Here is an 11,070-nt window from a genome sequence, read left to right as displayed (position 1 = left end):
TGAATCAATTGTTATATAACAATTTAAGTGGAAAATTCTCATTATTGAAATGCTAATATTTAACATTTTAAGAGGCGTTCCAATGGTTAAATATTCAAAAACTAAATCAATTTAGTTCTAAAATTTCCCAAACTTTGCATTTCAGTTTTAATTGAAGTCAAAGACCTTAAGTTAAATTTTCTTGAATTTTTGATTTGTCTAACTATTTTTCACCATTTTAGTTTCTTGAATAACCATAAAATCATGGATAAATACTAAACAGTTAGTAAAAATTACAAAACTTCGGATTTTGGTTCCAACAGTATTAAAAGACTTCCAGATAAATTTTCATGGATTATAGATATGTACAACCATTTTTCTTTTATTTAATTCTCTAAATAGATAAAAATTCATGAAAAATAGCAATCAGATAAGAAAATACCCCAAACTTTTTGTAATGCTGTTATTAAACATACTTAAGCTGGGAAAAATATAAAAATGGATTTCCAAACTATTTAACCCAAATTTATGATTTTTGAGCATTTATTTGAATAAAAACCGAAATAAATAGAAAACAGTTTCCAAAATTGCCCAAAATTTTTGTAACACTGTTATTATACATGTAGAAGCTGTGAAAAATATAAAAGATATTTTTCAATTAGTCTTTCTATTTTTCTTTGTTTTATCCTCTTAAATAATCATTAATTGGAGAATAATTATTAAACAGTTAAAGTAAATTACCAAAATTTTTGTAAAGTTCATTTACAGTGTAAATAATATGGGAAAAATCCCAAAGGTGGTTTTTATCTACTGGAATCCGATTTTGTGTATTTAAGTGTATTTAATCTTAGAAAATAGAAGAAAAATAGTATACAGAATAGAAAAATCATCAAAATTTGTATGTAGCATCCAAATGTACTACAAGGTGTTCTGGTAAATTTTCATGAATTTTGGATGAGCAGAACTATTTTTTCTATTTTTAGGCCATTATAAATACAAAAATCGGGGAAAAATAGGAATGCATTATGAAAAATTCTGAAAATATTTTTCTGAGTCTTATACCTCTGGTAGCAACTGCAAAAATTGTTATATATCATTTGCACATTTTCTAAAGTGGTTTTATGATTTATTGGGACTAAACAAAAAGAAAATTTAAAACCACACTAAACAGTAACAAAAATCGATGAAACTTAATGAGAAGTCATTATTTAGCATAGGGGTCATCCACGAATTTACCTAGAATTTATAGACCTCAGAAAGTATTTTTTATGATTTATGGCCTTGTTTTCTTGTAACAATTTTAGTAAATCAAGGAAATGATAAAAACTCTTGGTATTTTCCAGATCCTCTCATTATCTTACTGGGATTCTGAGAAAATTTTGTTTTGATTAGAAAAGGATTTTTAGATTTTTTTATGAATAAAATCATTTACATGCACTATTAACAATGTACTTTGATCATCAAGCTCTTTAACTTGATGTTCATTACATGCATCACGGTTTGAAGACCATGCATGGATATATTTTGTTCATAGTGATGTTTTTCAAGGAAAAACTTGAATGCATAAGGTAGATGAACCTCTAAAACTTATAAAAATCCGTATTTTAGGGTTTGACATAGGTTTTGGTCCTTGGATTTCACCATCAAACAACATGCATGTTGTTCTTGGGTGAAACCCTACCACCATCATCATCAAACTCGAAATTCATGGCTATTATCATGAATGTTCACAAAGAATGGTGTAGAAGAAGGACAAGTGCAAGAAAAACCTTTAAAACTAGAAAGAAAAGTGAAGGAGATTGAAGGATTTTCGTGATTACCATGAAGAACAACCCTAGAAGATGAAGATTTGAAGGTTAAGAGATGTTCTTGGCTGGAGAATTTTGTGGTATTAGAGAGAGAAAGAGAGAGTTTGAGTGTGGTAATTGGTGGAGTGTGAGAGAGAATGTAGAGAGAGAGAAGTGAAGGAGATGGAGTGTGAGAGAGAATGAGTGATTATGTGTTTTGGGAAGAGGGGAAGTGTCTTGGGAAGAGGGTGGACGGTTTTGAGTGTAAAATGCCCTCCCTCTCTTTTATTTTTATAAAAAAATGCAATTCTTTTATAAAAATATCAAACTTTTTATAAAATATACACCCTAACCAAGTTTTTGCTCATGAAACCTTGATTTTTGACTTATAAATTTAGGGTAAATGATAATGTATTAAATTTTATTTTCCTTGAATGCATTTTCATAATTTTAATTATTATAACATAATATTATAAGGTTCATAATTATTTTTATAGAATTTTTAAGGTTAAAGTTTATAAATTTAGGTTATTAGGGCATTTAGGGTTTTTGAGAGTTTGTAAATCCTTGGGATATCAAAATCAATAGAACTTTTGAGACTTAAAATTATCTTATGTTATTATAACTCTTGTATAGTTATAAGTAATGTTTGTAACTTATTTTATCGGTTTATTGGCATTCTATGTAGTGATTCCGAGATTCAAGTGAAATTGAGGAATCAAGTATACTAGTCCTTGTCTTCAACTTTGACTTAAGTTTCTATGAGACTTTGACCTAATTTCTACTTATAGGTCAAGTGAATGATGTGTGTATATGATTCATGAAAAGGTGTTCGAGTCAAAGAGTGAACCGAATATGGATAGTCACTACAGTTAAGTAGTTGTAGAATTCACATACCAATGTCAAATCCAAGCACATTATCCATTGTTTCTAATTGTTTCCAAGTTTCTAATAGGCTATATCTTAACTTCTAGTTACTAAGTCTAGTATGTGTCGTGCCTATACGTGCAACTAAGTTTATTCAAATCTAGAACCGACTCGAATTTTGACGGTTGTCACAGTCTCCCCCGGTTGAAGGAATTTCGCCCCGAAATTCAATTTGTGACGTATTCTATTAGAACTTAGCCGAACATAATTGTGTAGATGGAGAGGTGGTGACTTTGAGAGTTCTTTGATTACTTTGGGTGAATTCCTCAAGGGAAGGGCCCAACTTCTTTAGTTATAATCAAATCAGTGCGTCCCTAATTCGAGTTCTATCGTCTAGATTGTGGAAAATTTGGTTCATGGAATCATGATCCAACCATGGCGATCTAGTCTAAAAAGATCATCTAGTTAGATATTATCTGAATTAAGAGAGCGGTATAAGTTTTGCTGAAGCACCAACTGCACTGAGCGTTAAATCCGCATTGATCCTTAAGTCGCATTCTAAATTAGCACTAAGTGTAAATTCGCCATCTAATAAAGAAGGGATTAAGAACAATTTATTCACTTCCGGGTTGGCTACTAAATATGTAAAATATATATAATCTGAAATAAGAAGGGGTAGCACGAATGAAAAAGAAGCGATCGAAGGTAAGTTCCTAAAGATATGCACTAAGGGTAAGCAACGAAGTTTTGGTACCTCTCGAATGTAAAGGCTATTTAAGTGTCGTCTATAAAATAAGTTACGAAACGATCGAGGATTTCCGAAGCAATATTTACTACCACAGTTACTCTTACCATAATAAAACAATATTCGAAGAATATATATATTTAGAGAGTCATTGTCGCAAATGGAGGCGATGCAAGTTTATGATAAATTAAATCACCTTGTCTAGATAACAATTTGAGTGATTAGAAATGATAAGTAATCTCACTATTATCAAAATGTGTAATAATTCCAAGATAATGAAGATACATGTGTGGCGATCAAACGAATTAGTAAAATAATAAAATGATAAATTAAAGTTAAATGTTTAAGTCGTCATTAAGGGAATTTTTTTTATAGAAATATTGATATTACGCTTTTTGTAAAATTGACTAATTGTCTAAGTCAAGACAAATACAAGTTTACGAGGAGTCAGAATATTTATGGAAGCAAGTTTGAGAGTTTAGGAACTCACTGAAAATTGCAAAGTAAAATGCTATTTTAAGAAAGGTGTAAAAATGTCGATCTTTGAAAATAGTGCATTCTTAGTTTAGTGTTTCTACAAAAACAATCATTTAGAGAATAGATAATCGTAAAATTCAAAACTTTTGATGTATTTATATAAAAGAAGAGACATAAGAAAACATCTCCTTCACATATATTTTTCCAGATATAGAAAAATGATAAGAACGCGGGTATTCATCTTGTGTATTAATTATAAGGAAAAATACAATGAAACTTGCATTTTAAATCAAGTTTCCGAATTTAGAACGAAAGAGCAAATGTAAATAAGGATCACTTGTTTATAGTAGATTTTAAAATAAAAACAAGATATATATGATAAAAGGCGTAATTGAATATATCAAAGTTGACTAAATCAAAGGTATGCCTCATGACTATACACGTATTAATCGCTCAAAACGAAAGGGTAGACTTCTAGTCTTTATGTATACGAACATGATACCAGGAGAAACAAAATAGACAGAAACAAAGTTAGACAAGGTATAATGTTACTATTATGGGCGTGCGAGATCTAAAATCAGAAGGAGAGCGAGAAATCAAGTTAGGGGGGAAGAAAAAGGAAGGTAGCGGCGACAATGATTGCTATTGTTAAAATTATAAGAACAATCTATAGGTAGATTTAAAACCAGGTTGAGATATATTTCAAACTTCAATATTTGATGTATATTGATGATTAAATAGACATGTGGGAGTTTTAAAGTGTTTGCTAAGGATTGCTAAAAATTCATAAGTTATCTATTAAGTTAAACTCCATTTGTGGGAAAAAAAAAGAAGCCCTACAAATGGCAATTGAAAATCTGACAATTTTGACTTTTTAGACTGAAGTCCAACAATGATTAAAATGGATAAGGTAAAGACTCAATATATTTAGAAGAATAATTATTCATTGTTGAGAGTGTATCACTGGAAATTTAAAAGTGAACACTAAGTTTTCAAATGCTATAAATTTTAAAAACTTTATAGATTATAAAACCATATTGAAGCAAAGTACACAAATAAGGTATGTTTTGAAATACAAGTATTAGAGATGTCTTATAAACATGTTTGAAGTAGAAATTTGCATAAATATCATGTTGGGTTTCGAGAAAACACATTAAAGTAAATTACAATGTCTAAATGAGAAAGCTGTTAAAAATGTCAAACAAAAGTGTTTTGAAGATTCAATGAAGCTTTTACACATAAAATGAACTTCAATGTCATAGGTCTATGTTTTGTAGCAAAGAGTTTAAACACGATTATAAAAGAAAATGTTTCTACTTTTTCGAAGACGTGTCAAAATGGTAAGCAATGTTTAAAATGGTTTATGTGCCCTCAAAAGCACATCTATCCATTGAAATGGATTTGAAATGAGATTGTAATAGCAAGATTAAAAACAATATTGGTTAAATTGAGTTTTGAAGAAAAGTGTTAAGTTAAAACAAGTTGTCAAAAGATTTTTAGCGAGAATATGGCGTAAATTGTTAGGAAAGGTCTAGTAAGTTGTATGAAGTGGTTATAAAGTATTTTATCGATGATAAATAAAACCGATGAAACGAAATAACTTTTTGATGGAAGATTAAGAAATAAGGAATAAGTATGTTAGTGTAGCTGATCGTACCTAAATACTAAGGTGAGTACAAGGCGAGTACTGATGTCTTTTCCCCAAGATAAAGGACAAGAAAAATTGTTAGTAAAACGTTTTATGGTGTCAATGTAGTTTATGACCTTTTATAGAGGTCAAAGGGATATCCTATGTTAAGTTTTAAGCCCAAGGTGGAAACAACCTAGAGCTAAATCGTAACGTAGTAATAAGGTCTCACGTATGGGTTAAACCTCCGTGTCTCCTCGTGAGTCGAATCCAGAATGCCCACCAATGGTATCCAAATGATTACTTAGTGGCGACTCATCTACCTCCATACGCGATGCTCCAATTATCATTCGTGTCGATATCGAAACACTTTTTCATAGTTGTAACCTAAGTGTATATCTAGCTACTAACCTTACATCTAAAGTCAATAGCTACCAAGGAATACTCATTCTCAGTACTAAGTGCATTGCTCCTAGAGTGGCTAGTGATATAACCTAAGTGGTTAACCTAGCACTTGATAAGGGATAAGAATATTTATAAATAAAGGCATTGTTTAAATAAGATTTATTGGGTGAAGCTCTACTCGACGAGTTGGTTGACCTACTCGTCGAGTAGCAGTGGGGTGGGATCGCGTGTTAAGTGACCTACTCGACGAGTCCATATTGGGACTCGGCGAGTAGGAGCTGGCAGATGAAACCCTAAATCCCGGGGTTTACACCTCTATTTAAAGGAGCCTCAGCCTCCTTTGGCCTCTTTGCAGTCTTTGAGAGCTCCTTAAAACCCTAATACGCGTGTGTGTGTGTGCCCATTGTGTGTTTGAAGCTTGAAAAGAGGATCTTTGGAGGGAGAAGGCTTGGATGAGAAGGAGATTGGAGCAAGTAGAGTGTGGGAATCAACACTTATCTCAGTTATCATCTTCTGGAGGTAACCAAATCGCCTTTTTCCTTGTGAATCTCTTCTATTGGTTGAGTTTTAAGGTTTTTGGTGAGATGTTAAGTTGGAAAGATGAGCTATGGGCTAGATCTGAGGTTGTAACTTCAGATCTGGACCCTCCTTGGATTCTAGAAGCATAAAGTTACAGTGTTGGTCATGATTGAGGTCCCTCTTGAGCATGAAGCTCCATTAAGAACTTAAAATAGGCATTTAGAGCCTTTATAGCCATGCATGCACGTAAAGTTTGCAACTTTACGTGATAAGCATGCCCTAGAAGCTTGGATCTGTGATTTGGAGCCGCTGCATGGCTCAAAACAAGTCTGTATGGAAAAAGGACTGAATGGACTCGGCGAGTCGCAGGGTTGACTCGGCGAGTCACATGAAGATGGCTGTGAACTCGACGAGTTGGATGAACAACTCGGCGAGTCCGATGAAGATTACCATAAGACTCGACGAGTTGATGAACAACTCGGCGAGTCGGATGAGTTTTCCCTAGGATACGTATGCATGTGTATCCGTCGAGTTGCAAGGAGGGAACTCGACGGGTGGCCTTAAAGTTTGATCGAGAATCGAAGGAACTCGACGAGTCACCCCGATGACTCGGCGAGTTGGAATATGCTTCAAGGAACTCGGCGAGTAGCCGAGGGTACTCGGCGAGTTGGGGTCAACATGGACTGTTGACCTTGACTGAGGACTTTGACTTTGACCAGGGGTTGACTGGTGGGTTATGGAGTACCTTATAAGGTTAAGGACTTATTAGTATATTGTACTATGATCATAGGTGGTGGAGCCTGTGTCAAGTGATACGAGAGTTGGAGTTATCTTCCGAGTCGGCATATGCAAGGTGAGTTGTCCTCACTATATCGATAGGGTCTACGGCACCAAGGCCGACCCTTTAGTTGTTATTGTTATGATATGCTACATGTGGATATGATCTGTTAGATCAGAGTCAGGATAGACAGTATGTTATGCTCTTATGATCCGTAGTGATTGATATGTTAGTGACCTGCTAAGTCAGTGCTCTAGTTATGAGGGATTGCTATGTTTGGTGCTCAGTGAGGTAGATATGTTTGATGTTGTATATGTCAGTATATGTTAGTTATGTGCACATGGTTATTTGCTTGTTGCTTGGGGTTGAGGCGGTCCTGCTTTGTGCTGAAGGCCAACACACTCTATGAGCGGTCCGGGAAAACTATAGGCCCACGTGGCGGTCCAGTCATGCCGAAGGCTCAGTATAGATTCAGTTGGACTGTAGGCCCGGTAGGGCGGTCCAGTCAGGCCGATGGCCCAGTATGCATGTTGATGGATGGATTGATTGATTGGTTATTATGGATATGGTATTTCAGTGTGGTATTGGTATTTTGGGGGTAGCTCACTAAGCCCTTGGGCTTACAGTTTTCAGTTGTTTGTTTCAGGTACTTCAGGAGATCGTGGCAAGGCAAAGGCGTGACCGTACCGCTCCTCATCCTTATGATCTGTTTTGGGACACTCTGATGAATAATGTTTTGAAAACAATTTGTAAACAAATACTTTTGGGGTTTTAATTATGATTGGAAAAGTTTAAATTTGGCATGAAATTTATGGATGTTACACCAGAAGTACCTGAAACATTTAAAACATAAAATCGTAAGCATAAAGCTTAGTGAGTTCCCCAGAATACCACATATCATACACGTTAGTGGGTCCAACCCTAAGGGTGTATTTCAACCCATGTGAATGCTATTATCCAACCTGTGATATCCCCAATTTTACGGCCCGAAAAGACCTTTTCTGTATGCTTATTTTAAACAAAGTATTCTTTATATTGCGAAATTTGTCCCGTAAAAAGTATTTCCGAAGAAATGTTTTTCATCGATTATGAAAAACTAAAGATGACATAACTGATATAAGAAACATAAGCATAAACATAGACATTACGGGCCTTACAATATCTTATTATACTAATGGTCTATATCTCCTAGAATCTCTCATCAAATCCAAACATCATTATCCGTGTATGGTATGTTTAACATCTGCAGGTCGAATACCTATCCATGTATGGTTACTTAACACCTACAGATTGTAAATATGCCCATGTATGACTTATAAACACCTACAGGTTGCAAGCTTGTCCATGTTTCACCAGACTTGTCTAAAATAGTCTGGGGTCGTCCTCTATACCCTACTGGATTACTAATCCATAGTAATGCAACAGTACCAATGTTGGCTACAACCTCACATCATATTTTACTTTCCATAACCCTTCACTACCCAATATACTTTAGGTGTGATAAAATAAATAGATTAATGCTTTATAAAAAAATATAATTTAACCAAGTAAGCCAAATTATTGAGCATAAGTTGTAAATATTGATAATAGGCACACATAGCATCGAAGAAGATAAATACTTCATATCTATGTGTAAGTTGAAAGTAACTTTGCACTCAATTATTAAAAGTGGATGACTTGCTATTAGGGCAGCGCTTTGCCTAATGCCTTAGCTTTTCCTTTCAAAAGACCTAGGTAGAAATATCACTAAGGCTTAGTCTTATATTCCTTGTGACTATAATGATAGTCTATATTTCTCATTGATACCAATGTCTACATTAAGATCTATCAAATAAGGAATAAACAGGTAATATCATATCAGAGGTAGGGTCCATTTGGTATACATAGTATACTGTTTAGAAATCACACTTTAAACACCTCACTAAATCTAGCCTAGACATCATTAATATAAGTAGATTAATCAGTACTATGACATGGAATTACTAATAAATCTTATTCATAGATTCATAATATCGACTATGAGTATAAATATAAGTTACACTTGAAGCATAGTAAGTGCAACTTAACTTACAAAAATTTCTAGGAAAAAACGGGAAATTGCACAGGCAGAACTCTGACCTGGTAGCTCTTTTTCGTCGGGTTCCTAGCTACTCTTGAACCTAGCTAAAGTACTTAGTAGTTCAGAAAAGTCGGACTCCAAAGATTAGAGATATTTCAGAGAGAATATGAGAAGGGTGTGAGTAGAAATGATAAATTTTGGCTGATATATAGGATCACAGGGGGTGCGTCGCACCTATCAGTCGGCATTGTTCCTCTGGATTTGTGACACATGTCAACATCTTTGTGGTCCACGTTGCCACCTTCTAGAAGCACCTGCACGCTCAAATTTTTTAGTTTTTCGAAAATTCATATCTTTCTTGTACGAGCTCCGCTTTCGACGTTCTTTGTATCCACACATAGCTATCGACGAGTACTACAACGTTTATTTAGACTCCATCGACTAATTCTCACTTTCTTTTTAAAGTTATATTTTTAACATGCATAGACTGTTAAAGTTCGTATAAAAATCATAACTCTCTCACACGAATTCCGTTCTTGACTATCTTTATATCAATGGATTCTTATTCACGAGATCTTCGATTCTCGTTTAGATTGTTTTTCCTAACAATCGATCGATTTTACTTTCGGGATCTGTATCGTACAATGTTGCGCTGAATCTTCGAAAAATTATAACTTCCTCATATGAAGTCAGATTTGGGCATTCTCTATATGCACGGTATCGTTTTTACAATTACTATGACTTTCGTTTAGATTACTTAGGCTAATAAGCAACCACACTCCAATTCAGTTTTCATGACACGCATAGTCGTGTAGGTTTGATCGCAAAAATTTGAAGAAGCATAACTTCTTCATACAAAGTCGTATTTAAGCACTCTTTATATCCACGAGATAGTTATTACTACTACTACCTCTTTAGCTGAGATTACCTGTTATATCTTAAATGTCTAGCCCGAATTCACAGGGGTTACAATTATCTCCCCCTTAGGATGATTACGTCCCAGAATGATCAGTAAAACAGGGCTGGATAATGATTTCCTGAGTGACTTTTCCATCCTAAGCAATAACCATAACTCATATGTCTTTCCAATGAGTATCAAACTCTTGGAATTTTAAGCTGCTAGTGATGCTCAAACTTGAATTCACTATTTATTCTGTGTTGGACCTTCAGTCCTAACCTTCGAGTTATGAATTCGATCTTTATCGGAGACTCCTGCTCCTTAATTTTGGGTTGTAGACTCGGCCCAAGATAAGGTCTTTACTTCGGCAACCGTAGCAGACCGAATGGTCACGCTCTAATGACCTTCCATTGCATGATGCAATGGTTAGACTCATGTCTATTTGAGTCAAATACCTAATACCGAATACACATTCCTTCATGTTCTAATGTGGTATAACCATATCATAGCAGGTAGCATTTCTAGCTACTAGCTGCTCAGCCTTAACGATGGTTGTGATACTTCTATCGATCGCTTCAATTGTATTTTCCTTAGATCTCTTGTCTAAAGTCGGATACTACATTGAACATGGTTCTATGAACTGAGTAACTTACTTCACAGATTTATCTTATTCAGACTTGATTCGTTATGACCACTGGGGTCGGAACAAATATCATTCTTCCTAGTCATCACCGAAACGAAGGTAATGACGGAAACAAACAAAACAAACTCAACTATTAGCGCCTTGGTAACCTTGCGAATTTTCCTGATCCAAGTGCGAGTCTTGTGGTTCAAGTAGTATAGGCCTCTACTACCTTTCACACCTACTCATACTTATCCTAAGTTTTGCCTCCCGGTTTTCCAAGTCATCACATGAGGAAAAAATCACA

Source organism: Lactuca virosa, chromosome 6 (assembly GCF_052849685.1).
Source record: "Lactuca virosa cultivar CGN04683 chromosome 6, Lactuca_virosa_CGN04683_v6, whole genome shotgun sequence".
Classification (NCBI taxonomy): domain Eukaryota; kingdom Viridiplantae; phylum Streptophyta; class Magnoliopsida; order Asterales; family Asteraceae; genus Lactuca; species Lactuca virosa.
The sequence above is the reverse complement of the archived record's forward strand: the minus strand, read 5'-3'. Positions refer to the sequence as shown.